This window comes from Solanum stenotomum, chromosome 2, assembly GCF_019186545.1.
Source record: "Solanum stenotomum isolate F172 chromosome 2, ASM1918654v1, whole genome shotgun sequence".
In the NCBI taxonomy this organism is placed as follows: Eukaryota; Viridiplantae; Streptophyta; class Magnoliopsida; order Solanales; family Solanaceae; genus Solanum; species Solanum stenotomum.
The window spans coordinates 34,868,876-34,893,262 of record NC_064283.1 but is presented as its reverse complement, the minus strand read 5'-3'; positions in this window follow the sequence as shown (position 1 = coordinate 34,893,262).

The window sequence follows — 24,387 nt, the reverse complement described above, 5'->3', positions numbered from 1 at the left end:
TGACTTTAAGGGTAATTGCTATGATCACTTGCCTTTGATCGATTTTGCTTATAATAATAGTTATTACTCAAGTATCCAAATGACTCCATTTGAGTCTCTCTATGGTAGGAGGTGTAGGTCTCCTATTAGTTGGTTCAAAGTTTGTGAGATCACTTTGATAGGTCCCTAGGTAGTGCATGAGGCTATGTAGAAAGTTCAACGTATTAGAGAGAGGTTGAACATGGCTCAAAGTTGGCAAAAGTCTTATTCCGGTGTGAGAAGAAGAGAGCTTGAGTTTGATGTTGATGATTAGGATTACTTGAAGATATACCTATGAAAAGTGTGATGAGATTTGGAAAGAAAGGGAAGCTTCCCATATTAGATTTTGAGGCGTGTTGGCAAGGTGGCCTATGATTTATTTCCTTTCGATTTGGTGGTAGTGCATCTGGTGTTCCATGTCTCTTTGTTGAAAAAGTGTGTTCATCATTTGATGTCTATTGTGCCATTTGAAAGTTTGGGAGTTAATGAAAGTCTTTCTAATGAAGAAGTTCCGGTTAAAATCATGGATCATCAAGTCCAGAAGTTGAGAAATAAAGAAGTTACTTTCATGAAAGTCCTTTGGAGGAATCAATTAGTTTAGGGTGCTACTTAGGACTTGGGAGGCCAAATCAGATATGATGTCCAAGTATTCTCATCTCTTTCTCTCTGCTCCTATTCTTTCATATTCATGTGTTATAGTCATTCTCATGTTTCCATATGCATGAATGTTCATGAATAACTTCTTATAAGTCTATGTCTTAGCTTGAGGTCGATTAATCCTTGTTTATATGCATTTTTATGTGATTGTTATTCATGTTGGGCTATTACATCTTTCTCTACTCTATTTATACAAGCTTGAGTTCCATTCGAGGAAGAATTTTCTCAAGGGGAAGATATTGTAACACCTCAAAAATTGGAAGTTGAGTTTGGACGGGGAAACATTGCATTTTGGTACTGGTGCAGGTTCTTACGAGCCCACCTATAAACCATAAAAAGTTCTACGGGTCGTAGGAAGGCAATCGTAGGACATGAGTTGGATTTTGGAAAATATCAAGTCTGATGAGTGTCCACGGACCATCAGGACAGTGCGTAGAAGCTTGTACGGGACGTAGGAAGTATCTGTAGAAATGATCCAGACTTGTAAAATTTTTGGCTTAATTTTGGGTTCTATGAGAGGGCCCTACAAGATGTAGAAGTTTTGATGGGTTTCATGGAAATGGACCAAAACACTGGTCCTAGTAACATGTTCCACAGATGACCAGTACAGTCTGTAGAAGTTCTTATGGACTGTAGGCAAATACATGAAAGCCCTCTGACAGATTTAAGTGTTGGATTTTTGGGTCTTGTCCTATCTGTCTACACTTATGCTATATCATTTTGACGCTATAACTAAGTCCTATAACTACCTTTACTCTTCAAAAACTACCCATTCTCTCCCAAATCACTCAAACCCTCAAATTCTCTCAAAGGATTCTTCTCCAATTCTCTCTCAAGGAAAATCTAGGTTTTCAAGATTCAAGGTCTCTTCCTCCATTTCTAGGCCTTTTATGACCCAAGGTATATGAGAACTTTACGGATGGTTTCCTTTCATTCATTGGGTCCCAAACGATACTCAATTCTCCTTTTGAATTTTACCCAATTTTCAAATGTTTCATGTCAAATCTTTTTGGGTTCAATTTATTATTATTAAATTATTATTATTTGATCTTATTATGCATGATTTGATTCAATTACATGTTTTTCAATTAATTTCATATGAACCCATGCTTATTCCTATTTTATGAATATGAACCATGATTATGAAGTGATGCATGCATTATGAAATTGAAGATTTGTGAATGAAGGGGGCATTTAGATAGAGTGTCAATTATTTTGAAAGATTTTGTCAATATAAATATGATAATGATTTAGATACTAATATTGGTTTGTCTTATGGATGATTTATGAAATCATGATTTTGAAAGGAGATACTCTATGATATAAAGCTTATGATTGGGTTGGTATCAATATATTCTTACCTTTTAAAATATTATAATATGATTACTATTATGTTTAGTCCATTGAGATTTTACTTAGCACCGAGAGGACTTTGAGATGGAGGTTTTGCTGTTAGTAGAGGTTTAGTATTTAGTAGCACTCTCCTTGTCCCTAACTACCTGGCCCCATAGGGATTTTCTTTGATAGACATAGCTAGTGGATCCATCTAGGATAACATGTATGGTCCTTACCTTGGAAAGTAGGACAACCTCTTTTTGGGTGGGAAAGACACCAGATTTCATGTTATAGTTTACATGGTTTATGTCGATTAATGGTATAATATCCCACAAAAGAACCATATTTTTCTCCAAAGGTTTTATGACTTCCTTAAGTATGAGTCTTCAAATGTTGCATTGAACTTGTTCAATGATTTATGATTTTTGCTTGATAAGCTTTACTAAGTTTTACTTGGTCATTCATTTCCATGTTTTAAGTTCATTATATTATCACGTTTATGTTTATGCATGTTTTCCTCATATTCAATACATTTAAAGTACTGAAGCATATATTGTGTGTATATTATTTCATAATATAGGATCCGACACTCCTCCTACTGGACGTGGCTAGATTTGAATTGCTCAGCTGTTGATTGATAGTGGCGAGTCCTCATGATGTGAGGGTAAGATCAAACTATATCACTTTATTCTTTGATTTTATTTTTAATTTCAGACTTTGTACATGTCTTAGGGATTGTGTCCTAACCACATCGATGATACTAGAAGGCTTTGTCAGACAGTTAAGATTTTCTGCATTTATGTTTAGTCTTGTACTTTTAGATTTGTTCTATGACTGAGACTTTACTTTGAGACTTCATTAAATTATGCTTAGAATTGAATATATGTTGTCTTTATTTACATCATGCTTATGTCAAATGACTTTTTAAGGGTCTCTCCAGACCCTATTCACTATTTCACATCTAGGGTATACTTTGGGTCATGACAAGTACAAACTCTTATAAGCTTTGCTTTGCTTTGGTGAGTCTTCACGGTTTAGGGACATGTCACTTATGTTTTTTTATGATCATTTCAAAATATACTTTTCAGTTTCAGATTGTTCGAGTGAGCTAGGGTTTGTCCTAGTAACTCACTTATGATTAGAGGCTATTTTAGACATTAGTATTTTTTTCTTATGAGTCTTTGTATTCAAATTTCTCTTATATGTTGAGATAGCCATTTTAGACTTTATTTCGCCTTTCATGTTATTTCAGTTATGTATATTATCTTTCGGTCATGCCATTTCATGTTGTTAGCTTAGGGTCTCTTGCGAATCTAGGTGGCATGTCATGTGTAGAGGGTAGTATTGGGTCGTGAAAAAATGAGAATTTATTATCTAATTTATACTACTATTTTTTATCAATAATTAAAGACAAACAGGAGTTATGGCTCCTACATATCGAAATTGAAACAAATATTCTACTATCAACTCATTCAGGTATGTTCATTGTACAAAACCAACAAATCTGTTAGTCTCCTAAATTCTTTCAACCCAGTTAGAAGAATTTCACCGTAAGTCCTTCCATCACATGGGTGTCAAATTAATTTGTACATCATCATATGCCTCAGGTTAGCTATCATATCTCTAGCTCAAGCTATTAGATGGAGGTTGGTTGCCCCAAATTGTTGTTAATGATCTTTTTTCCTAATCTAACTTCTTTCGTCCAGAGAATCAAAATACAATGAGTTCTTAATGTTTGTGACCATTAAAAAGACAATATTTATATGGAAAGTCAATACACAATGATCACACCTCGTGCAAATATTTTGATATAAAGAATCCATTATCTTTTTTCCTACTCTTCATAATCCTAGCTGTGAGATTTAGTTATTCATAATGGTAATCTATGCTAGGAGTGCCCCTTACCTTAAACCTTAAGTAGCTCACTGAAGGAAGCGTGAAAGTAAGCAAGCAAAGTCTCAACCCGAAATCAATAGTAGCTGCGAATTATAATAAAGATAATTCAAGTAACTAAAGAACATTAAGATGTAAATAAATTACCTCAACATTTACTTAATACAACTCTTGCAAGACTATCTTGTTCATACCACAACATACTTCTGTGAAAGAAATAACTAAAAGACAGAACAATTCTAGAGTTGCAAAGAATGATGAAAACTATATTCTTAATTCCAGTGTTAATCATGCTTATGATCTATTTATAATGGTGGAATGGAAATCCTAATCCTAGTTGGACTCTGCTTTGACTTTATCATCTCTGGTTTCGCATAACACAAGGGTGTGATGCGGACCACATTATTGAGCAAGAGGCATGCACCGCGAGGTCCATCGCAAACTCATATATGCCTTCCAATGCATTACAAGTCCCTCACAAAGTTTTTTAGTTTCTAACTATCGTTCCACTTGAGGTGCGTCTTGGAGGACAACATGTGGTTCCTGCGTCATGCCACAGACCTCCTTCTTCAGCTTGTCTTGATTGTATTTCAGGCTGGGACACGTCGCTTTGAGTTACAATTCATCTTTTGGGGTGATCCTTGTTGCTTTTAGCCTGAATTATTCTAATAATCTATGTTAGATCATCACAATAATTATACATAAAACACATGGATGTATGTGATTTTATACTCGAAACATAAGCAAATTTTGGGTAAAGTACGATGCTTAAATGCATAAATACATCTCATATCACTAGACCAAAGGGTATTGTGGGGGATGTGTTAGTGCAATTAGGTTCTTTGATTTTCCCAATGGACTTTGTAGTCCTTGATATTTTATCTGGATTTATAAATCTCATTTATTTAGGGCTCATGTCTATGGGAAAAGCTCTTAGTGATGTCTCATCTGGCCAAGTGACTACAAGAGAACATGATAAGGTGAAAGTGCTCGATGTTTACAATGCATCAAAGTTGTCTGTCCTCTATGCAGAAGTAGAAGTAATTAAAGTGGTGGAGGAAAAAATAGATTTTGTATATAAAGTTCTCTACTTCTAGTAGTTCGAAGGGGAACTCTTATCGAAGGCATAGAAAAGGTTCCAATTTTTTTTGACACCTCCGAGCATAGGATTGATGAGGTAATTATGCTCGATACATTCAACCATGACTTGAATCCCGTGAACAAATCCATAGATAATTCCATGGAGGGAAAATGCTTGAAGATGGAAAATTCAAAGAAATCACTAACTTGTTAATTGGTGTGGCTAGACATAATCAAATATGGAACTCCAAATTCCAAAAGCTAATACAATGGATAGGTTGAAGGAGTGTGTTTGTATTTGCATTTTCCATGAATTAAATACTCCAATGAAGATGACTGATAATGCCATCAATTTCATGTCGTGAAGTTCTATAAAGCATTGTGCGGGAGGAAACCAAAGCATACGACATACTACCTCCCTCATCATTTTTCTCCTCCAAAAGTTTCACGAAGCTTCAAGAAGTCTTTAAAGTGGTAAGTTTAATTATTTTTTCCTCTTTATTTTTTAAAACTCCCATTCCCCAATTCCCCCATTGTGATAATTTATTTTTTTTATTAAAGATTTTTGCAAAAACCTTTAATCTTTGAAGTCATGGATTGTTTTTTTTTGAGTTTTCTATAATGTAGGTTGTTAGATGATAGGAGGTTTCTAAATAGTTGATTTCACGTATCAGGACACTACTTCCAGTTCAAGAGCCAACGATCGTGAGTAGTAATATAACCCAACTAGTGAGTTGGGGTCGAGTCCCAAGGGATCGGTTTGCAATTGAGATTCAATAGAAAATCATAAATGTGTTCAAGTCAATTATAGCTATAAACATTTACGAAGAAAAAACATGATAAACTAAAGGGTGACACAAGTGTCAAGTATCAAAAAGAGGGGGGTTTATAGTCATCTAGCAACTACAAATAACAATTAATTCAAAAATACGAATATGGAGACGGGATTCTTGGGATGTGATAGGATATGGGCTAAGGTAAACAACCGATTAATTGATATTGATAGTAAATCATTGTAAATTGGTAACTAAGCTAGACTACAGTGGGGGTAAACTTTCTCTCGAACACCAATAAGCGGCAATGAAGCACAACCTTCGCTTTAGTCCATTCACTCTCTCGAGCTGAACCCACGACAATCCAATAACCACAAACCATCAATTCAGTAGTTTTGGTTTTAAAACCTCTCTCTCGAGCAAGCCAAAAATACGAAGTTAAAATTGTATTTGCAACTACAACCCCATTAAATTCAAACACAACTACTGAACGAAATCACTTTTAAACATCGAATAAACAATCAATAAGCAATACCCAACAGTTAATTCAACCCATAATCACATAATCACACCCCAAGAATTGGGGTTTTAGCTAGACATAGTGAAAAGATAGAAATCGATACCGAAATGTGTTTCCATCAACTGGGTACGATTAATATTGTCTTTACAAACGTCTAAGATGAAGAATCTTGAATACCCACTTTCAATTTCTTAGAAATGGAAATCTTCAAATCTTCAAAGCTAAGGAAAAATGTCTCTAAAATTCAGTTCTCAGTTCTAAACTTCAAAAACTTAATAATAATATGATTCCCTACAAAATCTGATACTAAGCTAAAAATTTAACCAAGTATTTATAGTTGTCAAAAAGTGTGCTGCAAAGGTTCAGTCGGCGCAGTTAGTCGGGATCGCAGATCCACTCAGCGATCTGCCCTTTGGTAATTTGTATCGCCTTTTTGATTTTTCCTTCCGCATCCTTGAGGTTCTGTAACTTTGGGCGATAAGGCATTGCATCACGGAACTGTTCGCCGACTCACCGACTGCTCCTTTTTATCGCCGACTTGATTTTCTCCTTCAAGGCTTGGCCCACTGAAACATTAAGCAAGACCAAGGCCATTCGACAACTCGCCCAATGGTTTAGGCGATCCTCAGGCCTTCTTTTCTTCGTTCTTTCAGTTGCCTTGTTCCTTTTTGCTCAATAGTGTCCATGCTTTGTCCCTAAGTTCAAATACCTAAAATTCAAGGATTTATATCAGTTATCGAGACAAAATATGTATTTGAGGACACTAAGTCTATTAAAATTAAGCCCTAAATGAGTCCAAATCGTGGATTTATCAATAGTCATTTGAATAATTTTGAGAATTTACTACTTCAAAACTTTTGAATTGCCATGCCTATTTTAAAAATAATTTTTGTGTGTTTTATAAAGTCTTAATAAGAGCATATTTTGTAGATGTTATTTGTCATTATTTTGTAATGAATTCAATTGCAATTATTGAGATAAGACTTAATTTATATAGAGATTATTGTTGAGATTAGCAGTGTAGAAATCGCTATAGTGATTGAAATTGAGAAAAATGCTAGACTCCATAACATTAAAATCTTGACCGCAACCTTTGTGTATGGCCTATGTTTGATGAAGACATCCCAAATAATAGTCACGAGCCATACTTTTTCTAAGATAGATAGTTGACAAGCATCTTAAGGGCACGTTAGTCATTTGACATATTTTAAGGAACTATAAAAGTTTAAGTGTGAGGTGTTTCATGTAAATTGACAGAAAACTATATAATGTGTAGTGGCTAGCTGTGCAAAATGTATAAAAAAGATTTGGGGAAGTGTGAATACTCGTGATAGTAAATTAAGAGTGGTGCCATATTGACACCCTTTTGCTTAATTTACTAGCTACATTGTATGATAATTAACTTTAAATTTTTGTAAGTATAATGAAACATCCACACTAAACAAGAGGAAAATGATAGGCCACTGATGAAAAAAAGAGGAAGAGGATTTGTACAGATCAAGCTTTGGGTAGCCTAGCCCCACTCATCTGAATGAGCTAGACACTCAAGAAGTGAGCAGAGAATAAGATATTAAATGGGTGATATTTGAAGGGAAGAAATGGTTCAAAACATTCACGAAGGAAAGATACCTTTCTGAGGCACAAATTAATGAAGCTATACTATAGGCACAATTCCTAGATATGTGAGCAAGAGTCCACAATATGGGTTTGCATTTCATCTTCGAAAATCTCAAAAAGTGCAACCTTAGTCTTGTGAGGGAGTTCTATGCCAATTGGCAGCCATCAGTGGAGCCCGAGGAGTCTGTTACTCATGACTAGGTCATAAAGTTTAACGGTGAGCAACTATGAAACAAATTGGGGACCCCTAAAGGGATCCTAGTAGCTTGACTGAGATATGTGCCCCGAAACCTTACCAGGGCATCCATCACACATTGTGACAAGTTTGATCTACTACTAGATGGTTTTAGTGTAAGGATAATGGGACTCACAAGACCTTAGGAATGTCTTATTTGACAAAGAGGTTTGTTGCTTGTTGAGGATAGTTTATAGTGGGTTGATGCCATCTGAGCACTACACTTTAGTGACTAGAGACCATGTGTGCTTGGTGAATATATTTATGATAGAGAAGCCCATATATGTGGGGCTAATTATGATAGCTAAGATAAATCATGAAAAAAAGGTCTAGGCAGTTCCTACTATGAATCACAACACAAGTCCTCCGCAAAGAGAATGTATTTGAGGAGTCGACAAACTCTCATCTACTGAAGGTTGAGCCACCAATTGATGTCACAGTGATCAAGAGCCCATATGGGATCCAAGGTGTTACTATGAGTATTGTCGAGTGTTATGCCTGTGACCTCATGGGCCACTTTTATGGCATGAACGACTTGAAGTTGAGGATAGGTGATATAACAACTGTTGATGCTGAGAGGAAATATATGAATGGGCATTGTCCACTCAACCATCACTTTTTGAGCCTATTGATGATGACATGCCTATACTTGTTACCCTGATCCACAATGATGATGATGATGGTAAGGTCACGAAAGGGACATTCGTGAAGAAGTTAACGCATACCCCCTACTGATGAGGAGGTCTATTGTTGAAAGTGGTGCCTCAAAAAATGGAGATTAATTCCACTTTCTATTGTATCAATATACAACTTTAAAGTAGGATTAAGTTTAGATAAATAAGACTACAGTGTTGGGTAGAATCTGATTAGTCAGTTGCTATATTTCATGATTTAGTTATTGGAGATTATGTTAGCTTATTTTACTTCTTTTCTTTAGCTTTTTAAGTTATGAGTTCATGTATTTATATTGAAGTCATTATTTCAATAAAGGTATGCAATTTAACCTTGTTATATTTTTCTTCTCTTTCTTTATCAAAATATGTTTATCTCCAATAGATTGATATCAACGCATTGCCATCTTGAGGGACCTGTGAGAAGAGAGTGAAGCATATAAACCATTCTTTGAACTATTATCTCAAATAGTTTATAGAAAATAAATTTTGAAACAAGCTTCTTAACTACACTAGTCTTCAATGGTGAGAATTATCAAGCTTGGGCAATTAGAATGACGGTTCATCTTGAAGCACTGGATCTATGGAAAGCAGTAGAAGAGGATTATGAATAACTCCTCCCGGTGATAATCCAACAATAAATCAAACGAAAAATCACAAGAAGAATAAGACAAGGAAATCCAAAGCTAAAGCTTGCCTTTTCTATACAATAGCCCCTTCAATTCTTACTAGAATTATGCAAATGAAGTATGCTACAGAAATTTGGTAGTATCTCAAAAAGGAATACCAAGGAAATGAAAGAGTGCACAATATGCAAGTGATGAATCAGATTCAAGAATTTGAAATGAAGAGAATTAAAGAATAAGACACTATAAAAAATTATGCAGACTAACTACTCGACATGGCCAACAAGGTGAGATTGTTTGGTAGGATATCAATGATGAAAGAATTGTTCAAAAGATTCTTGTTACACTTCCTCAAAAATATGAAGCCACAATTTCTTCTTTAGAGAATTCTAAAGATCTGTCAAGTGTTACCTTTGCAGAACTTGTTAAAGCTTTGCAGGCATTGGAGCAAAGGAGATTAATGAGGAAAGAAGGTTCTTTTAAAGGTTCCTTTCAAGCTAATTCAGAGAACAACGAGTCAAACAAAGGAAGGAAAAAGAACAAGAAGTAGAGGCTGAGCAATAATTACAACAATCAGGGAGGAAGTTAGCCTCCCTGCCGTCATTGCAAAAGGACAAATCACTCTCAACAGAAGTGTTGGTGAGGAACAAATGTCAAGTGCAAAAAATGTGGTCAACTAGGCCATGTGGGGAGTGTATGCAACTCACAACCGCAACAAGAAGAAGCTAAGGCAGCTTTAAATCAATATCAAGAAGAGCAATTGTTTGTAGCAACTTGTTTTGCTAGCAAAAGTGCTTCTGAAAGTTGGTTATTTGATAGCAGATGCAAATATCATATGACCAACGACCAAGAACTACTTAAAGATCTAGATATATCTTTTATTTCCTAAGTGAAAATTGTAAATGGAGAATATCTCGATGCAAGATGCAGAGGAACTGTTGCAATTGAAAGACTTACAAGTTTGAACCTTATAGTTGATGTTATTTTTGTTCTTGATCTTGATCAAACCTTTTAAGTGTTGAACAACTTCATGAAAATAGTTTGAAATTGTTGTTTGAAGAAAAAGCATGTGTCATCAATGATGCTGATAATAAGGAGAAGTTCAAGGCCAAGATGAGAAGAAAAAGTTTTGCCTTGAACCTGTTGGATGAGGAGCAAGTAGCAGTTATCCAGTTGGAAAATAACTCAGAATTATGGCACAAAAGACTTAGACATTTTTATCATGATGCTATATTCTTCATGAAAAAAAAAATCAACTAGTAGGACTTCCAAGCCTTGAGAAGAACTTGCTTGCTTTAGAAGATTGTTAGAATGGGAAGTAAACAAGGTTGCCTTTTCAGAATTTATCATGCAGGGCAAAGTAGAAGCTGCAAATTATTCACACGGATGTAGGCGGACCTCAGAAAACACCATCTTTAAAGGGTAGTAAGTACCATATTGCCTTTATTGATGATTGTACCAGATATTGTTTGATTTATTTTTTGAAGTATAAATCTGGGGTCACTGATGTATTCTGGAAATACAAGGATTTTGTGGAAAATCAGAGTGGTTGCAGAATTCATGTGATAAGAAGAGATAATGGAACCGAGTATACTTCAGAAAAATTCAACAAGTTTTATAATGAAGCAGCAATTAAGCATCAGCTAACAACACCATATACTCAAAAACAAAACGGAGTAGTGGAAAGAAAAAAAAGGACGCTAATGGAGATGACAAGGTGTTTGCTCCATGGGAAAGGATTGCCAAAGAAATTTTGGGCTAAAACTGCAAATATTGTTGTATTTCTGCTAAACAAAATGCCAACTAAGTCCTTGTAAAAGAAGACACCATTTGAGGCTTGGTTGGGTTACAAACCTTTACTAACAAATCTGAAAATATTTGGTTGTCTTTGTTTTTCTTATGTACCTCATGTGAAAAGAGATAAGTTGGATAAAAAGGCTGAACTTGAATTTTTTGTAGGATACAACAGTCTCTCAAAAGCTTATATGATCTATCAACCTCAAAATGATAAAATCATTGTTAGCAGGGATGTCAAGTTTGTGGAATATGAGACCTGGAGTTGGCAAGATGATGAAAAGCAAAAATGTCACACCCCTAGGCTACCCCCTTGACGTAAACATGGGACCTAGGATCACGAGTGACCCTAAGCTAACCCTGAGTTGGCATATCATAAGCAACTAAACATAATTATGAAAAGAGGAACTAATGCGGAAGCTAAATCAATTTACTAGATGATAGTGGAGAATACCAAAAACTGATCTGAATATATAAATGTTGAACAAGTGTTTAGTGGTATTGAACAATCACTCAAATACTAAAGATGAATCTAAAACTCTGTCTAAAAAACCTCTAACTGACTAGAGCTGCTGGGACATATCCCCAGCTAATCATAGCAAAACTGAAACTGATACTGAAATGGAAACAAAACATGTCTATTGTCCTCGAAGTATGAGGACTCACCACTGATGTTGTTGAGTACGGACCGAGAACCAATCTACATGTGATCTAAATGTTGAAGGCGTGAACCTACATCATGAAAAAATGTACCGCCGAGTATGCGTCAGTACTTGGAATGTACTGAGCATGCAGGATAGGATAAAAGCTAAACAAAACATATAAACTGAATAAAGAATACTGAGCAGTGATATAATCTGAACATGCTGGAAATACTAAAATATATTGAAATGAACTAAACTGAATGCAATGACCGAGTACACAACATGATGAGACTAAATACTAAAAATATAAGTGAAAACCTGGTCAAATGCACTAGAGCCTGACTGTGGAAGCTACTACTAACCGACATAAATCCACGTGTGCTAAACACAGAGTCCTATTTATACGCCCCATCGAGAGGACCAAATATACCTTACCAGGAGTATAGAGGCATGACTGGCGCGATCACTAAGTATGGTGCCCACAGAAGGGACTTATAAACCTATGGAGCACGTAGTTCTAGGACTATGCAGGTACGCTGAACCCTAGTCCAACTCGGTATTAAGTCTACACCCAACCGAATATGTATGTGACACATTATGATTGAAATACGAGAATGCTAAATAGCTCAAAAAACTGACATGTAAAATCTGAGAATGTAACAATTATGTAATGATAATGTGACATTCGAAACTGGGGCATGTATATCTTTTTAACTGACCTGGCATGTGTAACTCATGAACTAAGAGAATCTACACAACTAGGGTTTTGAGTTTCATGCAAGAACTAAGCAAAGATTCCACGAAAACATGATAATCTGATTAGGAATACTCTAATAGCTAAATCACAACTAATATCTAAGGTTTTAGAAACCCTAGGTCTAAGCAAGATATAGGAATAAAACATCTGATTGAATTCTAGGGACCTAGTGGATAAAAGGAATCCACCAGTGAAATCCCACATACATGGTGATGAATTTCACGGAGAAATCTTTCAATTTCGGGGTTGGAACTGAAGAAAACTTGCTGCATTTTTGGAGGGTTTTGGGTCGCCTCATTCTCCTCTTTTTCATTCGTAGCTTGGTGAATTTTTTGAATGAATCAGTTAGAGTAAAGTCTGACTAGAATACTAGGCTAAAACTGACCAAAACAACGTAGTTTAGGGATTAAACAACGTAGTTAGGTGTCCAATGTATACGGGAAAAGACCAAAATGATCCTAACTTAAAATCTGATGGGGCCATTGACGGGCCCGACCGACGGACCGTAGGTAGATTGATGGTCCGTCCTGTCAGTCCGTCGTTTGGTTGTTAGAGAATTGAAAACTGGGTCAGAACCACGGACCGTGGTCCTACCAACAGTCCGTAGGTCCTGGCGTGGTTTTGGACTTTCTTGAAATTTTTGAGTGGCCGACCTACAGACCACACATAAAGTCTGTGGTCCCACCCACGGACCGTGGGTGGCCTCCGTCGGTGGCACCTGTAGGTTCTGCAGAATCTGTCATTTGGTCCTTTTTTAATCCGGGGTGTTACAAAAAATATCGAGAATTTATAGATGACGCTGTTGATGATTCACCTGTTAGAGGGACAAGACTTTCTAATATATATCAAAGGTGTAATGTTGCCATTTCAGAACTAGGAGGATTTATGGAGGCTGCTAAAGATGAGAAATGGAGATATGCAATGCAGGGGGAGCTCAAAATGATAGAAAAGAACAACACATGGGAGTTGGTTGACATACCATATCGCACAAAAATGCTGTTACACGTGACTGTTCCATAAACAAGTACAAGGTTAGGCTGGTTGCAAAAGGGTACGGACAAATGTTTGGAGTAGATTTTTTTAGAAACTTTTGCTCATGTCGCCCGTTTGGATACGATATGAATGTTGTTAGCTTTAGCAGCTCAACTGGGATGGAAGACACACCAATTTGATGTAAAATTAGCTTTCCTAAATGGCTACCTTGAAGAAGAAATCTTTGTAGAACAACTTGAAGGTTTTTCTATTAAAGGCTAAGAAGACAAATTGTATCTTATAAATAAAAAATTGTATGGCTTAAAACAAGCTCCTAGAGCTTGGTATAGAAAAATTGATGTTCATCTTCTGAGCTTAGGCTTTCAAAAAAGTTTCAGCGAGTTTACACTCTATATTAGAAAAGAAGATTCTAATTTAATGATTGTTTCTTTGTATGTAGATGACTTGCTAGTTACAGGTAGCAATTTGGACTTAATCAATTTGTTCAAGACTGAACTGATGGATGTTTTTTAGATGACAGACCCTGGTGAAATGTTCTACTTTCTTCAAAGGAACTTCAGCAAAAAAAGGACAAGAGATCTTCATATGCCAGCAAAAATATGCTAAAGAAATTCTCATATAGTTCAAAATGGAAGAATGCAAGTCTACAACAACTCTTATGAATCAAAAGGAGAAGTTCTGCAAATAAGATGGAGTTGAAAAGCTTGATGAAGGACTTTATAGGAGCCTGATAGGTTGTCAGATGAACTTGACTGCAACGAGACCAAATATTCTTTATGTTGTGATTTTACTTTCAAAATATATGCATTGTGCTAGCGAAATTCATTTTTAAGCTGCTAAACGTGTGATTAGATATGTTAAAAGTATTGTGAATTTTGGCATAATGTCCAAAAATACATCAGACTTTCAGTTTCTTTGATTTTCTGATAGTGATTGGGCTGGTAGCTCAAATGATATGAGAAGCACCTCAGGTTACTATTTTAGTTTTGGTTCTAAAATGTTCTCTTGGTGTTCAAAGAAGCAAGATATTGTGGCTCAATCTACAGCTGAAGAAGAGTACATTAGAGATACATCAGTTGTGAATCAAGCGCTTTGGATCCAGAAGCTTCTGGCAGATTTGTACATGCAGCAAAAGAAGAGCACTGCAATATTTGTTGATAATCAAGCTACAATTTCAATTGCAAATAATCGTGTTTCACATGGAAAGATAAAACATTTCAAGATCGAGCTTTATTTCTTGAGGGAGGTGCGAAAGAACAGAGACATAGACTAAGTGCACTGCAAAACTGATTTTCAAACTACTGATATTTTAACTAAGGCCTTAGCTAGAGCAAGATTTGAGTTTCTCATAAAAAGACTTGGGGTTGCTGCTCTCGAGTCAAGGAGGAGTGTTGAATGTGGTGTCTCAAAAGCTGGAGATTAGTTTCACTTTTTGTTGTATCAATATACAACTTAAAAGTAGGATTTTGTTCAGAAAAATAAGGCTGCAGTATTGGGCATAAAAGTAGGATTTTGTTCAGAAAAATAAGGCTGCAGTATTGGGCAGTATCTGATTAGTTAGTTGCTATATTTTAGGCTTTAGTTATTGAACATAATGTTAGCTTATTTTACTCCTTTTCTTTAGCTTTTTACGTTATGATTTCATGTATTTATATTGCATTAATTATTTCAATAAAGGTATGCAATTTAACCTTGTTATGCTTTTCTTAACGTTCTTTGTCAATATCTATTTATCTCCTACACCTATGCAAATTCTTGACCGTTGAGTTCTTTGTTTTCATCTATCTCATTTATTACTTTATTTTGCTGCACCAGGAATAGTGCCTATTATGTGTAGTGATTTTTAATTCTATTGAAAAATCACTTGAAATATTGAAAATATTTTTCACACTTAAGTAAAAATACTTAAACATAGTTGCCACTGAATTTTTGTAGAAATTAAGAAAACTTCAATTCAGAAAGACTCTAACATAAAAGCCTTGGAAAATTTGATAGATTAGTATAAAATGTTCCTATTTTCTTTTTAAGAAATTGTTAGCACTTGAGATGTCCGCTAACATGTGGTTATCCTACGATTTAACTAAAATGTTTGACTAACACGGAAAAATTATTTAAATTAAAGAAAGCATTTTAAAGGCTTTTGACTTGAAACAATTTAAGATAGGAACAAGTAAAAATTGACCAAGTGATGAAAATAAATGAAATCGATGAACAAAATTTCACGAAGTAAAATGAACACAAAAGAAAATAGTTTATCTTTAAAAGAATTCGGCTAAGTTAGACAAAGTTAGAGATAGACAAGTAAATTACAAGCATAATCAACTGAATAATAAAAATTGTGAGCCTTCTTGGCCCAAATCTGGCCGTTATAGAAGGAATTGCTGCATGTGAGTAGTTTAGTTCAATTTCTTTGCTTGGATCAATCGACCTTTCAAGTCCAAAGAGACTAGACTTAGCCCAAGAAATTTCAAAGAATAAGATACCCCTCCTAAGCAAGGAATCTTGATTTATGAGATACTTCATAACTATTGCATTAGAGGTAAGACTTATTAGACCAAGGTCTTCCAAACAACAAGTTAAGCCCCATAAGCAAAAATTGACACTACCACGTTTTGTCTTGATTTATGAGATGCGCTATAAATTTTGCCTTAGAGGCAAGACTTAGCCCAATGACTTTCAAAGTTCACCTCATGGGCAACAATTTACACCATTTTCACAAGGTTTTACTTATGAAAAAATGCAATAATTGTTGATTTAGAAGTAAAATGTAGCTGATGTTGTAGAACTAAAGAAAAATAAGACAAGAAATATAGAAGATGAAAATAGAAATAGGGAGACCGGAGATGAAAGTTTTTCTTATTCTTCCAAATATCCAAGTGTTCAGCAAATCTTCAATTTGCTACAATATGAACCGTTATGCCTCTATTTATAGTGTAGCATAGAGACATACAAAAGGTTAGTCATAAGCATGACATTAACATAAAGATAATGGAGGAGGTTATGAAGGTGAATTGTTACAAGATTAATATTATGGTGGCTGGAATATCTTTTTCCAAAGGAAAATCACATATTTTATGAATATGATAGATCATGATTCCAACCAAACACCTTCCCAATTTACTTCATAGATTAATATTATTTCTACATGATTTGAAGAAGTGGTTACTAATGTTTGATTCTTTGAATGTCAAGATATTGTTATGGTTGGACTTGGACATGTAAACAAATATCCCATTTATGATTGAGCATTATGTGGATCAAATAAATATTATGCATCTACATAATCAAATAGTTTCTGACTCAGATATTCATCATTTCTATTTTATTGAAGCTCATCTTTTCTTCTAAAAGAAAATAAAACATCTTCTATGTGTTGAGTCACAAGATTGGTTAGTTTATTGGCATAACTTGAATGATAATATGACAATCCCTTCACATAATTTTTGCGATGTAAATCAAATAATCTTCTAGTATTTGCATAACCAACAATCTGTAAGTGCACCAATTACATTAATACATGATATTTTTAAATTATTTTCATGAGATCAAAAATATTCTTTCTCTGTGTTAAGCACTCTCAAAACCATTAGGTACTTAATGGAATTACTTTAAGACCTTTTAAATCCTTCAAGGATTTTCATATAACATTCATCGTCTAGTTAGACATAATAATTATTCATTATACATATTCAAGTATTTCATCTATAGCCAAACTGAAACAAGTTTCATTGCATCCACTATTGGAGAATATATCTCTAATAATATAAAGATTTTTGCGAAAACCCTTTATGCCCTCAGGCACAAACTACACTTTATATCCTACGGTTATACTTTCGCACAATGATTCATTTGTACCACTCTGGCATTATATCCTTATCTATAAACTATAAGTTCAAAAACATCATTTTTCTAAGTGAAATAAAATATACTTGAATATATCCAATCATTTATTTGTCCACAGTTTATGACAGATCCTCGTAACTATTAATAGCCTTGAGTGCTACTTCACATCAAAGAAACTGTCGATGGTCATTTGACTCAATTCCAATATGACATAACTTATTGAAATCTCTTCCTTTTCATTATTTCAGGTACCTAAACCTTTGCTAAGGTTTTATGAAGTGTTATATCGTAATGCTCTTTCAAAGCACTTACCTCATTATCATGACCATTTTGATAATTTGCTCCTCTCCTTCCTCAAAGAGTTTACATTTAGAATCGATTGGTCTATCACACTTCTGGCGTACCATAGACTCTGTCCTTCAAGGATCATTTATTGGAGCATTAGCAGCTTTATTAAAATATTGGGTCAACAAATACATCTGGCAAATTATTTGCAACATTTTGCAAATGAATTATCTCTTGAACTTTAAGTTCACATATTTTTTAACGAGGATCTAGATAATTCACTCCACACATAATTTTCAGCTGCTAAACATATCTCCCCCTAATGTTAGGAAATCTAACATTTACCTCTAACCTCATTTGAGGATCCATCATTGTGCGTGGTGGAGCAATAAAATCATATGTGCACACATCAATTTTTTTGATTGAAATTATTTGGTTCCCTACCCTGAACCAATTGTGATAGGAGAACCTAGTTGGCTTGGTGCATACATGATACATAAACTCATCTCATACAAAATATTATTTGAGAGACTTTCTCATAATTAATGGTCAGCTATAATTGATGGCATACAATTTCTGCTAAACCAACCAACATTATCAACATAATTTTATAGTTTGGAACTATACTTTTATTTAACAATTCGAGTAAACAACCTAACAAAAATAAATTTGTAAGTTGATACAAATGCACATGTGACCATACCATAAATGCATCTATTAAATCATAATAGTAAGCAGTCTACATGACAGGTGAACATGCTCATATTCACCTTTCTATATGTTCCAAATAATTTCAAGGGATACAATCCCAACCTTAGCTGGTACATTGATCATTTTACCATGAGAACAAGAAACACAGGAGAATTCTTGAAGTATTTCTTCAAACATATAGCCACGTGAATTCTCAATTTCTTTTGCATCACATTTGAACAGGAATGACCAACCGGTTATGCCAACTGATATTTATTCTAGTAAGCTTTTGGTTTACTTTTCCATGTGGTTCCTTCATCATACCCATATTTTTATACAAAAAACTATAGAAATGCAGGTAACCTTTTACGTAAATATTCATAACCCGCTTTGATTGTAGTAATTTGAAGATATTTAATCTTTCAATAATTTACAGTCAAAATTTAATAATTTTTTGTCTTTTCAATTCCTCCGAAACTTAAAATTTTTTCTTTGAGACTTATTACAACCCCAATATTATGAACTATTTTATTTTCTTGATAGTAACAAATTATCTCTTTCGAAACTCTCAATTAATTTTTTGTACTGCCACAAATTTCATAACACCATTCTTATGGCGACCATCTCCTTATGGAGAAAATTATTATTATTGTCATGGTTAAAATTATTATATGCAAGACTTATTTCTTGTGAACCAATGACAAATTTGTGTTGCGACATTAACAATATTTATTTTGGTCATTGTCACAACCTTTATAGAAAAGAATTATTTCTTTCTTTTGTTCTTTTATAGTTCATAATAAAACATACCACGATATTTGTGTAGTACTCAAAGTATATGACCAAAATGACCATTTATGTCAAAATATTATTTTTCAATCTCTCAACCCTCTCGTAAAGGTGAGATGTGACATTTACCAACAATACATGAACATGCCCTTATCAATACGAACACAAGTCACATTCTCTTAGAGAAATGACTATAACCATTTGTACATGTTCCATAAGTTTATATTAGTCATACTTTGATATTATCAAATTTATTTGACCCACCTCAATATCTCTTTAAAAGTACTAAATGTACTACTACTTTGTATTTCTTTATTTTGATGGAGGATTTACAAAACTTTCAAATTGGGTTGCACCAACCCAATGTGCCTAATAACATTTCATACCACTTTGATGGCCAAAAATTACCTCCACATTTGAAGGACCATTTTAAGAATCCATAATGTTCTTCCTTTAAATTAACACAATTGTCCATTAACATTTTACCCACACTCATATTAATACATTTAGCCACTTTTCATTTTCAAACATATCATGGCCTGCTACCACATTCACATAAGAGAGTGGAGCTAATCAATTGGGACGATTCCATGACTTTTATCAAGAGCATATCAATTTGCTCAGTCATCATTACATCGTCATTAAATTACGTTGGGATTTGAACCCAATGTCTTACCCATAAGAAGGTTTAGGTCATTATTTTTTGGAACCCAATCCAACATTTTATTATCATGATGCACCAGGACTCTCACACGATGTATTACCCTCTTGATGTGATAGGACTTGAATCCTTCGTCTTACCCTCAGTCAATGATACTATAAGCTAAATATAATAGGACTCACCATTGAGCCTTAAAAAATATTATCACTTTGTGATTAACATGCACAAATAAATATAGAACAAAATAAATACAGTAAAAATATTCTCAACAAAATATGTACTAATATCTTAAACTTATCAAAACATAGAGTTACATATAGTATAATATTAGATTATATTTGGTGCACAATAATTGAACTAATGAATTACCATTGTAAATCAAGGAATCAATTGCACACTAAGAAAATAATAATTTCAATTACACTCAAATAAAACTGCCCACTACAACCACCCCTTTTTCAATTTCCATGTGAACCCAAAATAATTCACACACAAAACAAAATAAATTAAAAGCTTATGTATAACCAAAAAAGTGAGCATAATCATAAATAAAATATCAAATAAGTTTTACACACAAAAGAAAGTATATATAGTCATAGATGAAAAAAATGCATAGTAATTATAGTATTAATCATTCACCTAGTTACAAAAAGAAAATAACATAATCTCAACAATACTAATAACTTACCTTGTACTGAGTTCAAGTTACTGACATTAATTGGTCACCACTTACTAAATCAAATTAAACTCTATTCTGAGATGATATTGAAATGAGTTTAGAGACTCGTGCTGATAATGTGCTATAAAACTAAAACAAAATGAGAAAATAAATATAGAAGATGAAAATAGAAATAGGGAGACAATAGATGAGAGTTTTTCTTATTCTTCCAAATATTCAAGTGTTCACCAAATCTTCAAGTCACTACAATACGAACCCTTATGCCTCTATTTATAGTGTACATAGAGACATACAAAGGGTTAGTCATAAGCATGAAATTAACATGAATATAATGAAGGAGGTTATGAAAGTGAAATGTTACAAGAATAATGGTCATAAAGGTGGAGATTATCTTCATAATTGAGGAAAGTAATGAAGATAATTAGTCATATAACTTCTTGGTGTAGTAGACATTTATACCATAATATTTTATAACAGCTGAGAGGTTTTTAAGAGAAATAACATATGCCTCATTAGCAACAATTTACACTATTTCAGTATGCCTAACTTATGAGAAACTCTATAACTCTTGCCTTACAGACAACACATAGTTTCAGACTCGAAAAAAATTACTTATGTCTCACGGGCAACACTATTCCAAAACTACGATATCCTTCTCAATAGATTATTTTATCAATTAAATGTTAACATATGTCATTTTCCTTCATTAGATATGTGGCTGATTCCTATAACAGATGTTGTTAACTAATTTAAATATAAAATCCTTAAGTTTACTTACATGTTAAAGAAAGAAGATCCCTTTTTGTAGATTTATTCAAATTTCGGTTCATTAGAAAATAATAATAATAAGAGTTAAAAGAAAATAAGAGAGGGAATATTTTTTAAAAGAAAAAAGAAAAAATTATAAATGAATGAAATATAAATAAAGAGAACAATGAAAAAAATTAGAAATTGAGAAAAAAGGGAAGGGAAAAGAAAAAAAGAAAAGAAAGAGAAAAGAAAAAAACATTAAATAAAAGAAAATGAAAAGAAAACGTTCAGAGACAATTGAACTAAAGAGTTGTTTAAAAATATTTGAGGTGTAGAGGGGTAAAAATATATTTATTATATACTTAAAGAAGAAAAAATGTTAGTGTAATTTTTTTATGGGAAACAAAAGGAAGTATTTTGGGGGATACTTGTGCAATTTCTAGGAATGAAACCCTAAAATTAGGGTTGTTTTGTTTTTGTTTCACTTTTCTTAAGATTTATATACCAACTCACCTTTATTTCCACATTGATGTTGATTTTTTTGTATCCGCTTACATGGGATCTAGGAGAAGTTTTAACATGGCTACTAACGTTGAGGTTGACGATGTTAATCCTTTCCTTGAATATTTAGCAAAGGAGATTTTACAGGATTTTCTTGTGAAGTCGTTGTTGCGGTTTCACTACTAAAAAACGACGAAAGAAAAAGTGACGGACAACGTCGCTCCAAAAAAGCAACGGATTAAGAGATGTCGTCCGTCGCTTTTTAATTAAAATAATTATTTTTAAAATTATTTTACAAAAAGCGACGGACTGCATCTCTTAGTCCGTCGCTTTTATTAAAAATAATTATTTATAAATTAAACAATAACCACGTAGTCCGTCTTTTAATTTATTTTATTTTATTAATTAGTTTTTAAAAAAAGCAACGGACGGCATCTCTTAGTCCGTCGCTTTTTGGTCAAAATATCTAGTCAAACATTTTAAAAAAGTGACGGACAACGTCTCTTAGTCCGTCGCTTTTTAATTAAAATATATTTTTTTAATTCTTTCTTAAAGCGACGGACGGCATCGCTTAGTCCGTCACTTTTTTTGCGTATTTTTGCTAATTAATTATTTTATATAGATAGTGACGCAGTCCGTCACTTTTTATTAAAAATATTTATTTATTAATTTTAAAAAAGTCACGGCGTCCATCGCTTTTTATTAATTTTAATTGTTTAATTATTTTTTAAATTAGCGACGGACAACATCTTTATGTCCGTCGCTTCTTGGTCAAAATATTTGGTCAAATATTTTAAGAAAGCGACGGACAATGTCTCTTAGTCTGTCGCTTTTTGGTCAAAATGTTGGTCAAACATTTCTTTTAAAAAGTGACGGACATAGAGACGTTGTCCGTCGCTTTTTTAAAAATATCTGCACTAGTAGACGCAATTTTCCCCATTTCTCCATATAAAAAACAAAATTGAGAAATATTTTGATTTAATTTTATTTAAATCGTCTTCCGGAGAATGGTTTTGTGTAAAATAAAAAACAAAAAAAATTATAATACCGACTTCCAGATGTCGGTAAAATTAAATAGTATGTAATAAATTAATATTTTCAATTAACTTTAAATAAATCGTCCTCCGAATGATGGTTTTATATAAGTTAAAAAATAATTTAATATAAAATACCGACCTCCCGATGTCAATATTATTTAATTAACATGATTACTTTTTATTTATCTTAAAATTTAATGTGATACCGACCTCATGAGGTCGTTATTTTTTATTATATCTTATTACTTTTAATAAAAGCGACATCCAGAGGTCGGTATGTTTAAAATATTCCTATTAATCATAATTTTGCTATTGTGCATAATATTAAAATTTCATTTTACACCTACGATTAATTGTTCAAAAAGTATAACAATTTTGTATACTTTTACAAATAAAATGTTAGAATTCGTGAAATAAATAAAAAAATATCTATAATCCATATTTAGAGTATGAAACTACGTTGATATGAATTAGGAGATAATTATACTTATATTTATAGAGTAATGTACAAATCCTATCAGTTCGTCGTCTAATCATAAACTTAATATCTCATGTCATGATGTAGTAGAGGTGAAGAGCTAACATATAATCCATTCCAGTATGAAATGCGAGATAGTATTATTATATACGTTCGATCTTGAATGGATGTCAAGTGTAGTGATCACCTCCTAATTATGATGACATGTAAAGGATACTTCATCGGAGTATGAAATACCTTGATTAATTATATATATATTCCTCAAGTAATTTAACAAATCAAGTCTTATATACTAGTGGTTCAGATATGAAATACATTATCAATTAAAGAAATACCAATGATCAATTCAAGGAGATTTATATATTAAATTTGATATTGATAAACTTTTGTTGATCAATAAAATTAAATTTATATAATTAGAAGGTATATAATTTAAATTTATAAAATTAAACTTTTGTTGATGTGTAGTTAAATTATATATATATATGGCCAAACACATATACAACCCCTCTAACTTGTCCACATTTTTCATTTTGGCACTTTATCTTAGCCTTGTTCCATTTTAACCCTTGAACTCCATTTTTTTATGTTCCATTTTAACACGAAATACTATTTTTATGATTTATTTATTTTTATATATTTTCTTCAATTGCAACTTCTTATTTTAAATCGACACGTGTCATTTAATTTTAGTTCAAAAATTAAAAATTAACAAAAAATAATTCTTTTTAAAAAATAATAATTTCTTTTTAAGAGTGTTATGTATTTTTGTGTGAAAATTAACCGACGAAATTGTGTTGGTTTTCTTTCTTTAAAATCACTGACAACCTAACAAAGTCAGTCGAGTTTTAACATTGTTTAGTAGTGTTATTAGCAATGAACAAGAGTCTTTTTTTAGTAGTGTTATTAACTAAGTCAGTCGAGTCTTTTTGAAGATGAATTTTTTTATTCGTATTGATTTATATTAAAAATTAAAAGTGAGTATTTGCGTTAAATTTAGATAGCCTTGATGATAAGAAAAAATAAATAAGTAGTGTTATTTAATTTGATTGAATGTTTAA